Genomic DNA, 22,104 nt, shown 5'->3' with positions numbered 1-22,104 from the left:
GGGACAAGTTATAAGTACACATCTGGTTTAATAAGATTTTATCAAGCATTTTTAGAAGGAGGTCATCCATTCCTTCTAATTGTGGGACTGAGACAGCTCCTCTTTAGTTGTAGAAAAGAAAACGGTGTTGCTTAGATTGAATGTTTCATTGATTACTGCAGTCACTGAGAGCCTCTGTGTTGGAAATCTCTAAAATCTCTACATTTAGGCAAGAAAAACCAAATGCACAGGTATAGTATAGGTGGTACCTTGCTCAGTAGTAGTAACTGTGAGAGAGATCTCAGAATCTTAGTGGACAACCCCTTAAATATGAGCCAGCAGTGTGCTGCAGCTGTCAAAAAAACCAACACAGTGCTAGGCTGCATTAACAGAAGGATAGAATCAAGATCATATGAAGTGTTAATATCACTTTATAATGCCTTGGTAAGGCCACACTTGGAATACTGCATCCAGTTTTGGTCACCACAATGTAAAAAAGATGTTGAGACTCTAGAAAGAGTACAGAGAAGAGCAACAAAGATGATTAGGGGACTGGAGGCTAAAACATAAAAAGAACAGCTGCTGGAATTGGGTATGTCTATAATCAAGAGAAGGACGAGGGGGGACATGATAGCAGTGTTCCAATATCTTAGGGGTTGCCACAAAGAAGAGGGAGTCAAGCTATTCTCCAAAGCACCTGAAGGCAGGACAAGAAGCAATGGATGGAAACTAACCAAAGAGAGAAGCAACCTAGAACTAAGGAGAAACTTCCTGACAGTTAGAACAATTAATCAGTGGAACAACCTGCCTCCAGAAGCTGTGAATGCTCCAACATTGGAAGTTTTTAAGAAGAGACGGACAGCCATTTGTCTGAAATGTTCATAACAGATCTCTTTGAATCTTTGCAAGTTTTCACCTTCTTCTTTTATTCATTTATTAAATTCATTTGAAGTGATTCTTGGAGGCTTACGTAATGATAAAAAGATAACACAAAAATATTAAAATTAAGAAATAACAAAAAAGAATAAAAGCCAACATGATGGGCAATATAGGGGTGGAGATGTTCTCTCTTTCCCATTAGCCACCCCTTGCATAGAGTACACCTATTGGGGCCCTGGCCAGCAGAACCAGGTTCTAAGGCCCTTTTGTAAGGCCAAAAGGGTGAAGGCAGATTTCACCTTCAGCAGGAAAATCAAAGGGTTGGGTGCAATGGACCATGGTTACTACCGGCATGCCTTGCCTTTTCCATGGAAAAAAATACATGTTTTTCTAAGTGCTCAGTTTCTTAAAACAATCCAAAGCACAGAGAAAGCTTAGCATTGATAGAGATACTCTATTACTATAATTTAGGGCAGATAATAGATTCAAATAATTATGCAGTGCTAAATTTAATACTAGATGCTGACTGGATAGATGATATATATCTATTATACATCTCTTACACACATACATACACTATAGAAGCATACATAAAAATATCCCTGTATGTAATTTACTACAGAAAAAAGTTTAAAACTATTTTTCATGTGATTTCAAAATAAGATTTTTTAAAAATTTATAGAAAAAGTATATGAACGCAAACAATAATGACACGAAACTTACACCACCAGCTCTTTCAAAGTGGGTCATTCTTCTTTTAAAATCAATAAGATGTCCATTGAATGACCATGGAAAACAACCTCAATGGATGAATCTTTGGATACTTGACAAGGAAGAACTATACTTTTTCCAATGGTAACTTCAATATCAAAAGGTGGGTTAATGATGACAGTTTTTTTTTTCTGTGGGACAAAAAAAAGTCCTTCTTGATCATATAAGAATTTAACAAAAGCCCGATATTTCAAGAATAACTACAAAGATCTAAAAGTTCCTTATCCAAAGACACCAGTTCAAACAACCATAGAAGTCATTTCAACCACTTCAACCAAATCATTATCCTTAACCATTTCATTAGCAATCTTCTAGTTCAAGGGTAGGCAACCTCGGCATAGCTGACTCAGGAATTCTGGGAGTTGAAGTCCATGAGTCATAAAAGAGCCGTGGTTGCCTACCCCTGTTCTAGTTAGTTAAGAGAGAAGAGAATGAACCATAGATTTGATTCCTTCACCTCTTTCCTATTGTTCTAATGATTGATTAATAAATTAGAGATAACAACTCCCTTGTTATAAGCAGTTTAAGTGTGTATATTGATGAAAGCATTATGCAGTCATGGTAATTTATATGCATAAATTGTACTAGGAAGCCTGGTTACAGTGATAAATACTACACCAAATATGTAGATAGGTAGGAAAACAAAAAGGATATTGTGACATAACAATATAATGGCCATCAATCTAGACTCCAGTGTTTCTGACTTGCAAAGCTTTGAAAATGTTTGTTGAAAAATGTATTTATTCACAATTCAACCATACTTATTTAGGGAAGCTAGTTAAAAGAAATGTGATGATTCCCCCCACTTCAGATAGAGGGAAAAATCTGATTTTGAAAATGAATTGATACTTTGAATCAGGCATAAAATTCTCCTGAGATACTGTATCCACAAGATAGTGGATAAGTATCCTTTTGCCCACTCTGACTGGCCCTACATACAACAGGGGGAAAAAATGTCTATCTGTACTTGCTTGTGTGACCCAAAGTTCAGTTGAAGAGACTATTTAGGTTGAAATGAGTTCTATGAAAGCAAGTAACATGCACTTTTAAAAAAAAATTGTATCTAGCTTCTCTGTCTCTTTCATTCTCCGTGTATCAGAGTTTCATCTCATGAAGATTAAGGGTTAATCTTTCAGATCACAATCCTGCTTTATCTCTTTTTACCTCTTTAACTGCCCAGGGTGATAGACAGGTTAGGCTGCATGATCTGAATCTGAATTTCCAGCTTAAGCATAGCCTTTAAGATGCTGGGGAAAGGCCTACAATTAACATTTTATGTATCTTTCATTGTAAAGAAAAGGGATCTGGAAAACAGAATCCAGAAAATGCCACACAGTGTTATTTTATTTTGTTCTGCTATGCTATGTTAAGCAGTTCAACCATGCATCCCGTGAAATATGCATTCTTGCATTCTTAGAAGAATAAAAGGCATCTATCTCAAAGAAGACTAAGGTCTCTCTGGATATATCAGTCTAACCAGATCACATCAATTTCTATGAGCAATGCTGAAATGATCGCTTCATTTGACTCAAGCTGTTGTTTCTTATGAGTCTTTCTTTAAAACTTCCCTTTTCTCATTAGCGATCCACTTTGTTTGCTATCTATAGGAATGTATCATGGAGCAGAACCTGTTCCCCTTCCCCCAAAAAGACAAAATACTCAGTGCACCTGAAGTATAATAGAGATTTCTATCACTAAGGATAAACAGATCAATGAGCAGCAGTAAACATTAGATTTGTTTATTAGATCCTGACATTTCAGTTAAATACAGTAAAGAAGCAATGAGGTTTGTAATTGAGCAGCCCAAACTTCTCCAGAAGGGAACCCAAACAAATGTTCTTTGAAAATACAGTAATTGTGATATCATATTATTATTTTGATTTTTAATAAAAACTTCAATTGTCAAATTAAGATTTTCTTTAGATTTTTTTTTAAATATATAGTTGAAACACCATACATAGTTAGGATCCATCTCTACTTTGTGCATAATGCTATTTACATTTAATGTTGGTTAAGATATCTAACCAGTTCCCTTTAGTTCATATGTAGTATCTATTTTAAACATAAATCATTGTCATTTATCATTTTTTTATAAAATTAAAATGTCAAATCTCTCTTTGAAGTTCTCACAAATTATCCACATGACTTACAAGTATTTCAGTTTATCTATGCTATTTGGTATAAAAACAGATCTGCTAGCATTTGTGTACTGAGTGTGTGTGAGTGTACTATACTGTATGTATCTCTTAATTTATGAGATAGAAGCTACAACAAAGCTTCCCAGATTGCATTCTAGATAAGAGATCCTAGCTAGGATAGAATAATGTAAGTTTGCCTAGGGTAGAAATGAGCTTATTGTTGTATTATACTAGTAAAAATGTGCCAAAAAAACTGATCAGTATTGTGTCCTTGGTGTTATCAGGGAAATGCTAAATGTTTGCCAAAGGAAACATACCTGGCTACTTAGAAGAACATACTTCAGTCCATGTAATTATATGTCAGAAGAAATATAAGCATAATTTCAATGCAGTGGGAATAGTTACCTAAGAAGTATCTGGAAGAATACAGGAAAAAATAGGTTTAAGAGTGAATGGATGCTTAAGGAATATGAATTGAATTCAGGCATGAGTGAACAGTATGAGGATAGTATATTTCAGACGTTTGGCCATATAAATAGAAAAAGTATCAAACCACAAAACAAATAAATGGATTGAATTGGATAGGGAAAGTGAGGAAGTTACGGTTGTGTGGAGTTGATGAAAGTCCTTGAGTCTGAAAAAAAGGAGTGAATAGTTTTAAAAAATCAAATTGCTTTGTATGAAGGAATGTATGGCTATTATGCAAGCAAGAATGCTTCACAAGGATAGAAAAGTATAAGCAGTAGTGCATGTGTAAATTAGGTTTAGCTACATTTTCTTTTTCTTGTGCCATGCCTTCTATTGCTTTACTGCAAGGAGGAATAGCCCAATGGGAATGTATATATATGTGTGTGTGTATGTGTGTGTGTGTGTGTGTGTGTGTGTGTGTGTGTGTACTAACTCTTCATGTTATTTGTTGTGATCAAATGCATGAATTGGTTGTATCAATTCAACTTAATTCACTACAGAATTTCAAACATGCAGTAAAGAAAGCCTGGTGAGCAGAGGCTTCATTTCAACCACAGCTAGTTTGTACAGATTGAGAAAGGTAGGTGGGTTGGAATGGAAACAGGCAAACCAGCAACATCTCAAGAAAACTATACAATAAAGAAAGGTATACAGTGATAATTACATTGTTATCTTATAAAGTAAAATAGAATATTAATGTTTTCATTTTTAGGGAAAGGTATTGCTTTAATATGTTGAATAAAAAGTTAAATTTTTCTAAGAGGAAGAGTTGACTATAAGACAAGGCATCTGAATGAGATATATGTATCATCCTTTTATTTATTAGATTTGTATCACACTTCTCATTTAGTAATTCAAGGAGCATACATCCTACTGTCTCCCAACGGCAACCTGTGAGACAGATTGGGCTGAGATTTCATTTCCTTTTATTTAAACATGCAAGTGTCTGCATATAGTATGTATATGCATATATTCACACATAAACCTACACATGCTGAAAATAGTATAGCAATTAGAGATGTAAGTTAAAAAATCATTAAAATGGGGCAAGGCACTTCTATAAGAACAAAAGACAAGCGTTGCTCCGACAGGAACAACAACAAACGTGATCTGGATCATGTCTATTGTTTAAATGCAGATGATGTTATTTATGCTATTGTTAACTCGACTGTAGAACTCCTATTTTCAGTATATTTCTTCTTTAACTGTTATGCTGCTTCCATAACAACCAATGAAAGTAAATACACTTGACTACTGAATTTATAAAATATGCTGAAAAGAAAAAGGAAAGGAAGAAAAATAAAGAAGAAAGAAAGAAAGAAAGAAAGAAAGAAAGAAAGAAAGAAAGAAAGAAAGAAAGAAAGAAAGAAAGAAAGAAAGAAAGAAAGAAAGAAAGAAAGAAAGAACTAGCTCAGGTTATACCTCAATACACTAACCACTGTGTGCTAATCAGAATAAGCAAAAACTCCAATTTTAGTTGATTCTCATTCCACTGAGTGACTTTGGGACAGTCATTTCTTGTCCTGCTTTCAGGTCCTTTGGAGAATAGCTTGACTCCCTCTTCTTTGTGGCAGCCCCTGAGATATTGGAACACTGCTATCATGTCACCCCTCACTCTTCTCTTCGTTAAACTACACATACCCAATTCCAGCAACCGTTCCCTATATGTTTTAGCCTCCAGTCCCCAATAATCTTTGTTGCTCTTCTCTGTACCCTTTCTAGAGTCTTGACATCTTTTTTACGTCGTGGTGACCAAAACTGGATGCAGTATTCCAGGAGTAGCCTTACCAAAGCATTGTAAAGTGGTATTAGTACTTCACGTGATCTTGATTCTATCCCTCTGTTAATGCAGTATAGCACTGTGTTGGCTTTTTTGGCAGCTGCAGCACACTGCTGGCTCATATTGAAGTGATTGTCTACTAGGACTCTGAGATCCCTCTCACAGTTACTACTCTTGAGCAAGGTACCACCTATACTATACCTGTATATTTATATTCATCAGTTATAGCAAAGCCTGCACTGAACATGAAAAACTATGGGAAGATATGAAAGAAATTGATATTCCAGATCATTTGATTTAGTTAATCACTATACGATAATTGAGGAAACCACTGTCAGAACAGTTTATGGACACCCAGACTGATTGAAAATTGGAAAGAATTGTTGCAGGGCTGTACTCTCTCCCCACTTCTATTCAATTCAACAAAATTGGTGGCGGAAACATTAACAATCTAAAGAAGGAAGGAAGGAAGGAAGGAAGGAAGGAAGGAAGGAAGGAAGGGAGGAAGGAAGGAAGGAAGGAAAAGAAAGAAAGAAAGAAAGAAAGAAAGAAAGAAAGAAAGAAAGAAAGAAGAAAGAAAGAAAGAAAGAAAGAAAGAAAGAAAGAAAGAAAGAAAGAAAGAAAGAAAGAAAGAAAGAAAGAAAGTTGTAACAGCTGAAATTGTGTCATCGGGATAAAAGTTTATCATCATAAAATTGAATTAGTGCAGGAATGTTTTTTCCTTTGTTCCAAAATCAGCTGAAGAGATAGTGAGCCTGAAAATTAAATTTAGTACATCATTGGGCAATACTGTAATGATTAGCAAGAAGACCTAAAAACCAAGGACATCAGTGTTAATATAAATGCAGAATAGTAAATGCTATTGTTTTTCCTATAACTATGGTAATGAAAATTAGGTAACAAAAATGTGCATAGAAGAAAACCAAACTCCTTCAAGTTATGGGCTTGAAGAAAGTTACTGCTCATCCCTTAGAGGGGAAAAAATGAGAATTTTATACAGTGCATCAAGCCAGAAATATCACTGGGTGATTAGATTACCAAGCTAAGGCACATTTTGGTCATATCAAATGATAAAAATCCTTAGAAAAATCAGTTATATTTGGAATGGTTGGAAGTAATAGGAAATGAGGCCCACAAAGATTACAGTATGTAGATACCATTAAAAATGATTTAAATCAAGAAACATTAAACAAAGTTATAAAACCTTGGAAAGAATGGGGAGAGCAAGCCAATAAAGTCTCTGGAAGTGAGATGTAACTGACAGGCTATATCATGTTGATTGACTCAGATGTCCTGATCTCTCTGGATAATTTCTTCATCTGGTGGATAGAATTAATGGTAGAAATTTTTTTGCTGGAGTTCTTGACACTGTCTGGCCTCGGTTGCTTGCTTACATGTATTTCATTACTCAACTAACATCATAGTTGGATAATGAAATGTCTGGAAGGAAAGAACCAAACTCAGAGAGCACCAAGAACTCCACAGTTCAACTAAGTGCTACAGATATATATATATTTTCTATTTGTAGAAATTTTCCTGGACTGTATCAATCTCAAGTTAGAATGTTTATAACAACATTCATTCCAACAACTAAAATACCCTAAAGGGAAGCTTTCACAATTTTCTCCAGTAGTTTGAAATAAAAAAAAGATTCTTGTAACCATACTGGTGGAAATTCCATATTCCAAATACCACAACTACTAACTTTTTTTCCTATCCTTGCCTATATTTTTTTCTGATTTTTATAGAAATTTCTATGAAGAATTCTGGGTTTGGATACCTGATGATGGCTCCAGAAAATGTCTGAGGCTTCCTGACAATAACTTGGACATTGCCTTAATGTCTGAAATAGTTTTCTTTTTCCTGGGGTGACCTGTCCAGTTTCACTCTATGGCAGAGGTGGTATTCAGCCAGTTCACACCACTTTGGCAAAACCGGTAGCTAATTTTTTGTTGCCCAGGCCCAGAATGAACTTCCGGAAGTAGCATCCACACATATTTGAATCCCACCACTGCTCTGTGGTGTCAGTTTTGTTGTTGTTGTTGTTGTTGTTGTTGTTCTAGCTTTTATGGTTGCCGTATATTGGTAGAATTTAGTCAGGAAGCAAGTTATGCAGTCAGGTAAATGTCCTTTGATGGTGTCCTGTAGTTCCAAATTTCATCTGCCTTTTAAAATCAGATTTTATTACTCAGCTGACAGTATATGTCCTATGTATGCCACCTGTCTCAGTTTAAGATTCATTTTGTCTGGATTCAATTTGATGTCCAGCTCTGCAACCTAAAGGAAAGTCTGTACTTTCCAATAATGTTCGTTTTTCTGCTTCGGTAACATTTCTCCTTTTTTCCAATAATCAGGATATCATTTGCAAGTTCCTGGCTGCTTCCTCTGAAAAATACAAGGAGATACTGATTGAAAGAAGCAGTGATTTTTATCACAGAAAAAATGTAGAGAATGTTGTCAGTTGGATTGACTTTTTATTCTATTTCACATGCTAGGAGCCATTGCTAACATCATAACTGGTGAATATTCAACCTTGGAAAGATTGGACAGGATGTTATGACTCCAACTATTGGTTAATGGCATCATCTAAAAGCCCAGTTTAATATTATTATGAAAATTATGAAAATATGTAATCTTCTTGATGGGTTCCTTACTATGAACAGGCTGCTTAACCAGGAAATACTAGATTTTGCTGCTATGATTGTATTCCCTTTTTGCAAGCTTTTGAGTTCCTTTTAAGAAGACTCATGTAATGTTAATGGAACATATTTTCCTCCATGGAAAATACACAGGTGTAATAAGGTCAATTTGTAGTTGCAGTTCGCTTTCAGAACATCCTTAGTAGAGTCCCCATTTCTCTGGAAGGGAGTTTTCATGCCGTGGAATTTTGTATAATAGAGATAAAATTCTGATGTTGTATTCTGATTCATTGCTTGGATAACTGTGTTGCCAAAGAAGGCAGATTAGTTCCTCTCTTTCACAACTACAAGGCACGTCTGTAAGTTTTATTCTTTTTGGGATTTGTAAGTGTCAGATTACATTTCCCTGTTGTCTGCATAATACTCTTATTGTACATTTTCAGGAGGCAGCTGCTCGACCAAATAATTAGGCTAAGGTCTGTTTCATTATTGGGGAAATTTATTAAGTCCATTGACAATTATCCTTTCCTGTTAATCCTTGTCAGTTAGAATGATGCTGCCAAGAGCGGTGACAACTATATCAGCATAGATGTTAAGATTGAGGAGAGAACCTCAGCACCCTGGAGGCTCAGGTGATGTTCTCATCCATCTCTCCATGGAAAGGAGAAAGAAATTTTTTTGCAGATGAATGATTGCCTTCAGTTATGATGTCAGTGGGAGCTGTATAATTTCTGAGCCAAGTCATTTGGATAAAAGACAGCTAGTACAAGATGGATTTTATTTTACTAATGTTTTGGTAAAGTATGGCAAACTTGATTATTTATTTATTATTACAGGTATTAGAGAAGATCACAAAGTATCAAGATTTGAAAATTGAAATTGGAAAATTATGGCATAAACTGGCCATAATTGTCATTATTGGTACTACTTTGTGTCATACCGAAAAGTCGTGGATTTAGAAAATCTGCACATTGACACAATGTCACACTGCTTGGATCTGTATATATGCTGATACATTACAACCTCCTAGGTTCTTGGGAGGAACTTAGTGGGAATGAAAGCCAACTGGCAGCTGTTAACTCATATTGTTGTGTTTAAGTAAAAAAAAAATAAATATAATTTTTAATTTTTTAAAAAATAAAATAATTAACCTAATTGCTTAAGTCTTCTTTAATTCTGCACTACATTCTGACCCCTTATGAATGTATAAAATCATGCATGAAGGAGATGGGTGGTTCTTAAATATGACACACAAATAAAATACAATGTTCTATGTACCAAGCATCAAAAAGGAAAGAGACGTTCATCATTATTCCATTGCTTCTCACCGGTCTTCTGATAGAATCACCACAGGTGTGCTCTCCTTTCCTGTCAACATGGATATATAATCCATATCCATATCTCCATTCTCACTTAGCCCAACCTTTTGCCCATGTCCCAAACTAGTCCAAACCAGTCTACAACATTACAAACTAGTCCACCAACTACTAAAACAACACACACAGAGACACACACACACACACATACACACAACACGCTTTATTAGGGTCACAAACCAGAATATATGCAAATAAAAACAATTAATTATCAAATGTACTGTAGCATCTAATACCTAATAAAATGTCAGCGTACAATACCCTCAACAACAGACATTGTTGAAAGATATTGTACTGGTACAAACATGCATTGCTAGATAATAAAATTTTGTAAGTGAATATGTCAGCTTTGTGTTTTTAACTAGACAGAAGATAAGAGATAAAATATTCATCTGATCAGTCAGGCCTTTGTGTAGTAAGGAGATTAATAATGTTGCCCATTTTTAATGTAAATTTACATCTTAAGATAATATTTTCTATCAGTTTCAGGTCACATGGCCAAATTCTTTGAGGAGCTAGTATATTGTTATACATGACATCTAGGACTGCCCGTTGGAGGGCATCAAAGTAGAAAATCTCCATTGATAACTTGCAAAGAGAAGAGATTTTCAGTAGTCTTACGGGAGATCGGTTACTAAAACACATGTAGCTTGATGTGTGGGGGAGGAGGTTAGCATATTGTGAGTACACTTATGAGAACTCGAACACATACAAATCAACTTTGTAGAAGCATTTTAGCTGGTTCTTAGCATGTATCTCTTTACCAAGGACAAGTATCTAAGCCACCCCACTCAGCGTTACTCCATTTATAATCTCTCACAGTGGATTACAGATTTCCTTCCCTCTCATTCATGGAGGACCTTATGCTCTTTCTCCATTTATTCATCCAAGAAATTTCTATTACCAGGGCTTCTGCCAGACCAAGACTGTCCTGGTTTTGCAGTTACTGATGTTTTTTTTTGGGGGGGGGAGGGCAGGGCAGGAGGATTATTTCTAGTAGTCCCAGAAACCATTGAATTACCACAGTGCAAAAAGCTAAATGATCTGACATGTAATTTTCTTTTCATGGTCATGCCTTTTACTTCAACCCATTCAGAAGAGACTCGATTTTTGAGCTCATGATTTTCTACTATAAGCAGGCTCTATGGTTGATGATCATTGTAGAAATAAGAGCTTTCAGAAAACCAGCAATTTTGGTAAAGTCAGGAAGAAATGGAGCAGGAGGAAGCTGTGAAAGGACAATGCATGGCCACAAAAGGAATTATGGATATTTGTTCATTTCTGCATCTCCTAATCAAACACTCAGTGTCTCATGCATCTTAAGTCAGGGGTCCCCAACCTCTGAGTTGTGGCCCACTACCAGGCTGTGGCCTATTTAGAACCAGGCTGTACAAGTGGCGGACTGGGATGCAAGTATGGAGCTCCACTTGTAGTTAAGCTGTGTAATCATGCACGTGCACACCGATCCGCTGCTCCCATGAGTGGAGCTGTGGGTGCACATATCAGCCCACTGCTTGCACAGCCTGGTTCCCCTCTCCCCCCTCTAGCCAGGCTGCCAAGCTGCAAAGGTTGGGGACTGCTGCTTTACATGACTGAGAAGGTTCCTACACTGCTGAATAAAGGATTCCCAAGGATTACTCTAGGTCATTTGGTTCAACATGTTGCACAGAATATGTCAGTGGTTCCTTCACTAACTTTTGCCTAAAACATTATTTTTTGACCAAGACAATGAAATAATCTTTCTTTCTCCCTGGCCCACTAAAACAATATTTTTTAATAAAATTATCTTCAAATAAATTACTTTTTTGCCTTGATCAGGTAAAATATCCGTGGACAGGTAGAAAAATGATATATGTGCCTCAAAACCCTGAAGCTTCAGGAATAAACATTTGTACGGTTTTAATTTCTGAGACTAAACAAGGATTCAGAGGTCTCCTTATCTTTCATCCCTTTAGAGTTTAGTTAGCAAAACAGCCATTTCCTTGAAAATTTCATTGTTCAGCCTGAAACCTAGATACTAAGTTTGAACTCCTCTGTTTTACCCTCTAAGAATAGTATCAAACCACAGGTATTGCTTGTATTTTGGCCAAGATCCCTCTGGTTTGCCACAGGCGTTTCAGCAGTCTTGCCCCTAAGAAAAATTCAATTCACCTTCCCAGAATTCTATAGCCTCTAACATCTCAGCATGGCTGATCAAATATGCATGTGGATTTTAATATGCACATAATACAAGTAAAGACAAGAAAGTACTTTTTACAATCAGGTTTCCTGAATTTCTTGTGTCTCCAAACTGATTCATTGCTATGCAGCTGTATAAACCTGCATTAGATTTGGTAATATTATATATATCTTCAGACTGTTATTTTCTAAGGTAAAGAATCTGAAGGGGGAAGACATAAAAAATAAATAAAACTGTGCAAACCAGTTATTAGCCTATTATACTGAAGACTAACAGCAGTAACTGTGATATGTTATTTATAATATTTGGACATTAATCATAGTTGCTGTTGATTACAGCACACTGAGCACATTTCAGCCAAATTTTCACTTCAGTGTATCATTGATCATTACATTAGATACAGATTAGACACTGTCTTTATAACTAGTCTGCCTCTTTCTCTGGTCAATTTATTTCTGCAGAGGAAGAAATAAATCCACAATATGAGATCTAAGTGTGGTGTGTTTCTTCAGGGAGTAAAATATGTTTTCAGTCTCAGATAGTGAGCTGATTAAAGTAGGAACCATGAGAAGATGCAATTTTTTTTCAGCATTTTGAGTAAACAAATATTCTTCGGTGATATCATTACACCCAGTCCTAACAGTGAAATAATGAAAGGGATGTAAGCTGATTATTATAGAAAGGTTAATATGTCACACAGTTATAAATCACCAGGTTAAGGCCGCTTATTTTTGGTAGTAGCAGTGGAAGAAGACAAACATGGATTAAATGATTACATCAGGACAAGCAAAGGTGATAATTTTATAACTTTCACTTTTTTATGAATGTGATGTAATCACAAAATTAAAAAAAAATGTTGCTGAAAATGATAATAAAAATTTAAGTGAGTTTTGCAAAGAGGTCACTATGTAAAACACAAAATACCAGATATAATAATTAAAAAAGGAAAGATAGATAGATAGATAGATAGATAGATAGATAGATAGATAGATAGATGATAGATAGATAGATAGATAGATAGATAGATAGATAGATAGATAGATAGATAGATAGATAGGTATATAGATAGATAGATAGAGATTGATTTATGGACAAAATGCAAATTAAATTAGGAACCAAAAAAGATTGCAGATAGATGCCACCAAGTAATTTATATTGATATATACTGTACAACTACAGTGATCACTAGGGTCCTCACCAAAGGAATCAGAAAGCCTCAAGATTATATGTTACAGGTTTGGAAATGATACATATGACTTACAAAAGCAGTGTAAATTATAACTAAATGTAGGATCTGCTAACAACATGAGATGATCTTACATCCAGATTCAGTCACAGTTTTGTTCCATATGCTATTAACCTTGTGAACTCTAAAGCTTCCTCTTTCCATTATACATTCAAGATGGACAGTGATTAATATTTATCTGTTATTTATATGTAAGGGTATAGGTTTATACATATGTTGTATATAGCATGTTTAAATGTGTGTTATGTATGTGTGCACTTTGAGAGGAAGCAATTAAATTTCATTTTTAATGTGTGTCACAGTAAAAATGACAATAAAGGTCATCTATCTACTATGGGTGACCTGGAGCCTCTACTGTCTGATTTTCTTTTCTTTTTGTCTTCTTTTTTTAATGTTTTTATTGGTTTTTTCTTACAATTCAATAATACTTGTTCAACAAACATGTTGTCTGAGTTTATCATTCACTAATACAGATTTAATTCCTAATCCCTTATTCTTTTCTTCAGCCATTGATAAGATACATCTTAAATTTGATAGTATTCTGTTTCTTCTTTTTCTTTCAACCTCACAGTAAGTCTGTCCATTTCCATACAATCTAGTATTTTTTTTTAATTGTTTCTTCCTCTGGTAGTATTTCTTCATTTCTTCTTGCCACTGTTATCACATGTAAAATCAAGTATATACTTTGTTTATCTATCTTTTCTGGCATTATGCCTAATTTTAAAAGTTCATGTTTAAAATCTGTATGTTTTCCCAACATCGTTTCTAGTCAAATATGTATTTTGTTGAATATTTCTTTACTTTAACACAGATCCACCATACTTGATAATAAGTACCTGACCTGTGTTTATATTTCCAACATCTATCTGACATATTTTTTAATATTTTTGCTAATTTTGCTGGAGGCAAGTGCCATCTATGAAACATTTTCTATAGGTTTTCTTTGTAAGAGGTTGATATTGTCAATTTATAATTTCTTTCCCACAAGTTTTGCCATTTCTCTAAATCTATATTATATCCAAATTCTTTGTCCATGTAATCATTGTTTCTTTTACTTGTTCATTTTCCATTTAGAGGCTTCTGGTTTGGTGTCATGATGAGACAGGCAAAAGAAACTGGAGCTCCGGCTTCCTAGTCCTATTTTGCTCTGCCTGGAGACCCCAAGGGTCAGAAAGTTGCCCTGGAGAGGCATCAGGAAGGGAAGACTTGGGAGCTTGGACCGATGGCAGTCAGCCCAAATGAACCAAGGAACCTCTTCAAATGGATGGAAGAAAGGCTGCTTGTAAATGCACAGGCAGCCCAAGTCATAGACAATTGAGAAAAAAGTGAAAAGCCATGGTATGCCATGGCATGCCGCCAAACAGCTGACTGTCAACAACATGTTGAGAAATGGGTGAGATTGTTTCTTTTTATTTTTAAAACCTGGATATAGACAATACAGTAAATAAGGACATCTAGTGGTGAAAGGAGATACTACAACAATACTAAAAGAACCAGAGAAGCAAGCTCCTGACCTTGAAATAAAACCTGTTGTAAATAAAAGAATTTTATGTGACTTTATGCTAGAAAAGACTTTCTACAATCACACCTTCTGACCCTGGATATAACCATAAAAGAAACTACTTGGAAACAGAGGGCTTTATACATCTTTAAACAAACTGGAACATTTGAATTATCCTAAAGCAGTTGGCTTGTTTCATACTTGGATTATAACCTAAGGCACTTGGCTTTTTTTCCTTTTCCTTTTTCTCTTTGTGGATTTACAAAATGTGCTCAATTGAAAAATGAGTTCACCAAATCATACTAAAATTACAAAAAACCCTCTTCTGTGCCCTCTTCTGGAACATCTAGTGCAGCAAGCCAGGGATCTATTGAAAAAATGTTACAGCGAGAAAAAAAAACAGCTTTCAAAAAGAGATGCAAGCCACACTACAGCTAATTCAAGAATCAATACAGAAAAATCATGAAGAGACAAAAAACAACTTTGATAAGCTAAATGAGCAAATGCTTGACATAAAGACACAATTTGATACCCATCAACGAATAATTGCCAAAAATGAACAAAGAATTCAGAAAATGGAAGACAAATCAGAAGAAACTGATAAAAAATGGAGGCATTAATGGAAGGAAATGAAAGACTAGTAGAACAAGCAAATCAAAACTTAGAAGGAGCAGTTGTGGCCTTGGAAATGGAGAAATCTGTACACTACCTAAGATTCCAAAATATACCTGACGACAAGGAGGAAGATATAGCAGAAGTGATTATTAATCTACTGTCAGGGGCCCTAAAAACAGAAAGAGCAGAGATACAAATGGAAATAGATGAAATATTTCAAATGAATTCAAGCTATACGAGGAAACACAAATTACCCAGAGAAGTCCATGTAAAAGTTATAAATAAAAAAGTTATAAATAAAACAATAGATGAGTTGAGATACTGAGAAGAGATAGGGATGATCCATTACAGTATAAAAAACAAAGAACGGAAAAATTTACAAAGCATACAGCTCAAAGAATCAAAATGGATAGATTTTACAACATCATAGTTGTTGAATAATGAGGTAGACTACTAGAAGATGAAACAAAATTTTGCAAGCATGAAATATTTCATATCAGCTATGGATTCCCCCCCCCAAAAAAATACACATTTAACTCATTACTTAGATTATTCCTGGGTTTTTGGATGGAATTCAAATCTCCAAAGGCCAGCAGTCAAAATGTGATTTTTTTATTCTCTTTTTATTCAAATACAGATATTCAGGTCTGAGATTAGAAACAGATTCTTCAAAACATAAATATGTAACAAAGAGCAGTAGTCATGGCTTTATTTCAGGAGGAAACCTGTACCAGCATCTGTTGTGCTTGCTTGCTTGCTTGTTTCTAACTGTTCTGTACCAGCCTGCTACCAGCCCTGCAGAAAAGGCAGGGACAACCCCTTTACAAACGGCAAGAGGCTGGAATAAAGCCTGCCAAATTTATTAACATAAAACAGACACCAACCATGAAACAGGAGCCATGAAACAGGAACTATCCAAGCGGTTGCCTTCAGCAAACCAGCCCTCCCACACATTTCCCTTAAATACAGCTCAGGCCTCTCTCTGCCTCCTTCTGAGGTGCCCCATTGCCTTCCTCTGTTTACTCCTGATTGACTGCCTCCTGCGTCGGGCGTCCTTGAACAGGGCCAGCTGTGGGTCACCTTCATCCACGCTGTCAGGCTCACACAGCTGGGTCTCCACCAGGTGGGAGGGGCCTGGCTGAGGGCTCTGCGGAGCCTCAAAGCCATCATCAGCAAGCTCTTCAACACCCCCCTCCTCCTCCTCTGAGTCGTCCGACCCAACTGCCGAACCCACAGGCTGACCCTGAATCACAACACTAACTAGCCATGCATCCTTATGCTGTAATCTGAATCTTTCCTCTTGCTTATTTATGCAGAATACCAGAAATGCTGCTGTTACAGAGGTGCATATATTGGGTTTATGTTTTTAGTAAATTTGAATTTGTTTTCCCTCATGCTCCCCATCTAATGATACTCTCTATATCATATTTTCAAAATGCTATTTTCCTTCTACTCTTCTAATCTGTCCTTAGTTAGGATATTTAGGATTAGTGTACTGTTTTTATACAGAAGGGAGTAAAATCTACATTCCTCCAGATTGCAAGATTGAAGCTCCCATGCAGGGTAATATCACAAGAAACTACATCTTGTCCATTGGGGGTTGTAAAAAGGAGATGATTATTGCCAAATGTTTTCATCTTCATTAATAGTTGTCTAAGCTAATCTTTTTCCAGCTCTCAAAAGTGGAAGTTCTTGTGACCTGTTACCCACTGTTGGTACATTTAATATCTCATTTGAGCTTTTCACCCCAATATAATGAGCCAGAAAGAGATAATTGCCAAATAACTAAATAAATATTGTAATAGTCCTTCAATTAAGATCTCCTATAGATTTGTTCCTGCATATGCATCTCAAGATGAAAAGATAGAAAGAGTAGAGATGGAAGACCTCTTGCAACATAGATTCTTTTTTTTGGGGGGGGGGAAATAGACACACAATTTGTGCTGGAAAAACAACAGAATTGTGTTATTCCAAGTTTTAAAAAATGTTCCTTGTTCAAAAATTAATTTATGTAAGATCCAGCTGCTGAGCTGTGTTTTTAAATGCAATATTTAACAGTTGAAAATAAGTTCAAGTGATGAAAAGATAAAAAAAAACATCCAGATCATATTTTCCTGAAGTAAAAAAGGAGTGGCAAAAAAACCCCCATACAAACAAAATAAAGACAAACAAAAAAGCTGTATAATTGTGCACTGTATAGAACTGCAAAGCCATCTGCAAAGTGCAAAAGCAAACTATGCTTTCAGAGGAGCCAAAGATGCTGATTTGGAGTTAATTATCACTGACTTTGTTCAACCAACTGTCAAACACAAGAGAATTCTCACACCTGTGCTCAGTGTTTGAGGTGATCAGGTATCAAAGTAAAAAAAAGAAAAAAAAAGCAAATGTCTTGGGATTTGCTTAGCATGATGGCATTTTTTTTTCTTCTGCCTCTTAATTTCTTCCCACAGCTGATTCAGTGGGTTCTTTTATTGTCAGCCAGAATACAGTCAGAACATCTGTAGTGCCATCAACTGAGTTTTAAGATATCAATAGAGATGATTTTTTAATAAAAAAATGACAAATGGGGATTGATTCTACATTTGATCAGCTGGGCTCCCCCAAAGATTTCTATAGAAGATAGCTATTTTTTTCAGCATTGTGGTAATTTTAAATGGTCACTGAAGAAAGAAAACTTATTAAGCAAAGTCTGTAGTACTGTGGAGTTTTTTTTGCCCAATCCTAATTAAATTTCGTTTTAATTATGAAGTGATAGAACTTAAATTCATTTATCATTTTACAGAGTCATGGCCCTGCAAAATATGGAATGCCTTCTCTAAGCAACAAAGCAAAGCATAAAAAAGCACAGAAAATATAAACACAAAATTGCAAGAATATTTCTATCATATACCACTGCATTATATATATATGTGTGTGTGTATATATATTTTTATACCCCTTCATGGATTACTGCCTTGTCGTGGCGAAGGGGCTTGCATAATTCAATGAAGCTATGAGCTATGCCGTGCAGGGCCACCCATGACGGAAAGGTCATAGCAGAGGGATTCCACTGGAGAAGGAAATGGCAACCCACTCCAGTATCTTTGCCATGAAAACCCTATGGACAGTACCAAAAGGCAAAATGATATGATGCTGGAAGATGAGCCCCTCAGGTTGGAAGGCATCCAATATGCTACTGGGGAAGAGCAGAGGGCTAGTTTAGTTTAGTTTAGTTTTATTAAATTTTTATACCGCCCTTCTCCCAAGGGACTCAGGGCGGTGAACAGGGCATATGATAAAAATACAAAACTACAAAAGTTAAAATAGAATTAAATTAATGCCCACAATAAAACAATAAAATATAGCAATATTTAAAACCCAAATTAACTCCCCATCAGGCCAGGCCAGCTTGTTCAAATAGGTGGGTCTTTAACCCGCGCCGGAAGGAGCGGAGATCCGGTGCCATCCGGAGCTCCACCGGCAGCTGATTCCACAAAGCCGGGGCGCCCACAGAGAAGGCCCTCCCCCTGGGGGCCACCAGCCGGCATTCTCTGACCGGAGGCACCCTGAGGAGGCCCTCTCTGTGGGAACGCACTGGGCGGAGGGGAGTTGACGCCGGCAGCAGGTGATCCCCGAGGTATTCCGGACCCATGCCATGTAAGGACTTAAAAACCATCACTAAGACCTTGAACCTCACCCGGAAGACAACTGGTAACCAATGCAGCTCACGGAGCAAAGGTGTAACATGGGAGTACCGGGAAACTCCCAAGACAACTCTCGCGGCCGCATTCTGTACCAGTTGGAGCCTCCGAGTGGTCTTCAAGGGAAGCCCCATGTAGAGAGCATTACAGTAGTCTAGGCGAGAGGTCACGAGCGCATGAGTGACCGTACACAGGGCATCCCGGTCCAGATAGGGCCGCAACTGGCGCACCAGGTGGCTAGTACTAGTAGCGCCAGAAAGAATGAAGCGACTGGGCCAAAGCCGAAAGGACGCTCAGCTGTGGATGTGTCTGGTGGTGAAAAGAAAGTCCGATGCTGTAAAGATTTTTTCTCCATAAGACCTGGAATGTAAGATCCATGAATCAAGGCAAGCTGGACGTGGTCAAACAAGAGATGACAAGACTGAACATCAACATCTTAGGTATCAGCGGACTAAAATGGACAGGAATGGGTGAATTTAATTCAGATGACCATCAGGTATACTACTGTAGGCAAGAATCCCTCAGAAGAAATGGAGTAGCCTTCATAGTTAATAAAAGAATAGGAAAAGCAATACTGGGATACAATCCTCAAAATGACAGAATGATCTCAGTTCGAATCCAAGGCAAACCATTCAATATCACAGTAGTCCAGGTCTATGCCCCAACCACCGGTGCTGAAGAGGATGAAATTGACCAGTTCTATGAAGCCCTACAGCACCTTATAGAACTAACACCAAAAAATGATGTCCTTATCATCATGGGGGATTGGAATGCTAAAGTAGGAAGCCAAAAGATAACCAGAATAACAGGCAAGTTTGGCCTTGGAGTACTAAAATGAAGCAGGGCACAGGCTAATAGAATTTTGTCAAGAGAATATGATGGTCATAGCAAACACTCTTTTCCAACAACCCAAGAGACGGCTCTACACATGGACATCACCAGACGGTCAACACAGAAATCAGATTGACTATATGCTCTGCAGCCAAAGATGGAAAAGCTCTATACAGTCAGTAAAAACAAGACCAGGAACTGACTGTGGCTCAGACCATGATCTTCTCATTGCAAAGTTTAGACTTAAACTGAAGAAAGTAGGGAAAAGCACTAGGCCAGTAAGATATGAATTAAATCATATCCCTGTTGAATATACAATAGAGGTGACAAATAGATTTAAGGAATTAGATCTGATAGACAGAGTGCCTGAAGAACTATGGACAGAGTTTCACAACATTGTACAAGAGGTAGCAACCAAAACCATCCCAAAGAAAAAGAAATGCAAGAAAGCAAAATGGCTGTCTGAGGAAGCTTTGCAAATTGCTGAGGAAAGGAGAGAAGCGAAAGGCAAGGGAGAAAAAGAAAGATATGCCCAATTGAAATGCAGAATTCCAAAGAATAGCTAGAAGAGATAAGAATGCCTTCTTAAATGAACAGTACAAAGAAATAGAAGAAACAATAGAATAGGGAGGACCAGAGATCTTTTCAAGAAAATTGGAGAGATGAAGGGAACGTTTCATGAAAAAATGGGCATGATAAAGGACCAAAATGGCAGGGATCTAACAGAGGCAGAAGAGATTAAGAAGAGGTGGCAAAATTACACATAAGAACTATACAATAATGAGCTTAACGTCCCTGATAATCACAATGAGGTGGTCACTGACCTCGAGCCAGACAACCTAGAATGTGAAGTGAAGTGGGCCTTAGAAAAGCTGAGCAACAACAAAGCTAGTGGAGGTGACAGTATTCCAGCTGAGCTATTCAAAATCTTAAAAGACAATGCAGTAAAAGTGTTACACTCAATTTGCCAGCAAATTTGGAAAACTCAACAGTGGCCACAGGATTGGAAAAGATCAGTTTACATTCCAATTCCAAAGAGAGGCAGTGCCAAAGAATGTTCAAACTATCGCACCATTGCACTCATTTCTCATGCTAGTAAAGTTATGCTTAAAATCCTACAAGCTAGACTCCAGCAGTATGTTGGATTGAGAACTACCAGAAGTACAGGCAGGATTTCGAAGAGGCAGATGAACTAGAGATCAAATTGCCAACATACGCTGGATCATGGAGAAAGCTAGAGAGTTCCAGAAAAACATCTACTTCTGCTTCATTGACTTTGATTGTGTGGATCATAACAAACTGTGGCAAGTTCTTAAAGAGATGGGCATACCAGACCATCTTATTTGTCTCTTGAGAAACCTATATGTGGGCCAAGAAGCAACAGTGAGAACTGGACACGGAACCACTGATTGGTTCAAAATTGGGAAAGGAGTCCGGCAAGGCTGTATACTGTCGCCCTGCCTATTTAACTTATATGCAGAGCACATCACGAGAAAGGCAGGGCTTGATGAATCAAAAGTTGGAATTAAGATTGCTGGAAGAAATATCAACAACCTAAGATATGCAGATGATACCACTCTAATGGCAGAAAGTGAAGAGGAACTAAAGAGCCTCTTGTTGCGGGTGAAGAAGGAGAGTGCAAAACTTGGGTTGAAACTTAACATTAAGAAAAACAAGATCATGGCATCCGGCCCTCTCAATTCCTGGCAAATAGATGGGGAAGAAATGGAGGTAGTGACAGATTTTATTTTCCTGGGCTCCAAGATCACTGCAGATGGGGACTGTAGCCAAGAAATTAAAAGACACTTACTCCTGGGGAGGAAAGCCATGGCAAATCTAGACAGCACACTAAAAAGCAGAGACATCACTCTGTCAACAAAAGTGTGTATAGTCAAGGCTATGGTCTTCCCAGTTGCAATGTATGGCTGTGAAAGTTGGACGATAAAAAAGGCTGAGCACCAAAGAATAGAGGCCTTTGAACTGTGGTCCTGGAGAAGACTCCTGCGAGTCCCTTGGACTGCA

The 22,104-nt window shown here is 36.9% G+C and overlaps 1 pseudogene across 1 annotated transcript in view; it reads right to left on the bottom strand.

Annotated features, from left to right (window-relative positions):
• LOC310634807 (contactin-6-like) overlaps positions 1-22,104 on the bottom strand; it is a 185,424-nt pseudogene that overhangs the window by 54,569 nt on the left and 108,751 nt on the right. The window contains exons 7-9 of the transcript in view: positions 15,269-15,323; positions 12,288-12,410; positions 1,582-1,760 (exon numbers count right to left, since the gene is read on the bottom strand). The product of the transcript in view is annotated as a contactin-6-like (transcript). The remainder of the gene's footprint in view (positions 1-1,581; positions 1,761-12,287; positions 12,411-15,268; positions 15,324-22,104) is intronic.

This window comes from Vipera ursinii (assembly GCF_947247035.1).
Source record: "Vipera ursinii genome assembly, chromosome: 2".
In the NCBI taxonomy this organism is placed as follows: Eukaryota; Metazoa; Chordata; class Lepidosauria; order Squamata; family Viperidae; genus Vipera; species Vipera ursinii.
The sequence above is the reverse complement of the archived record's forward strand: the minus strand, read 5'-3'. Positions and strand labels throughout refer to the sequence as shown.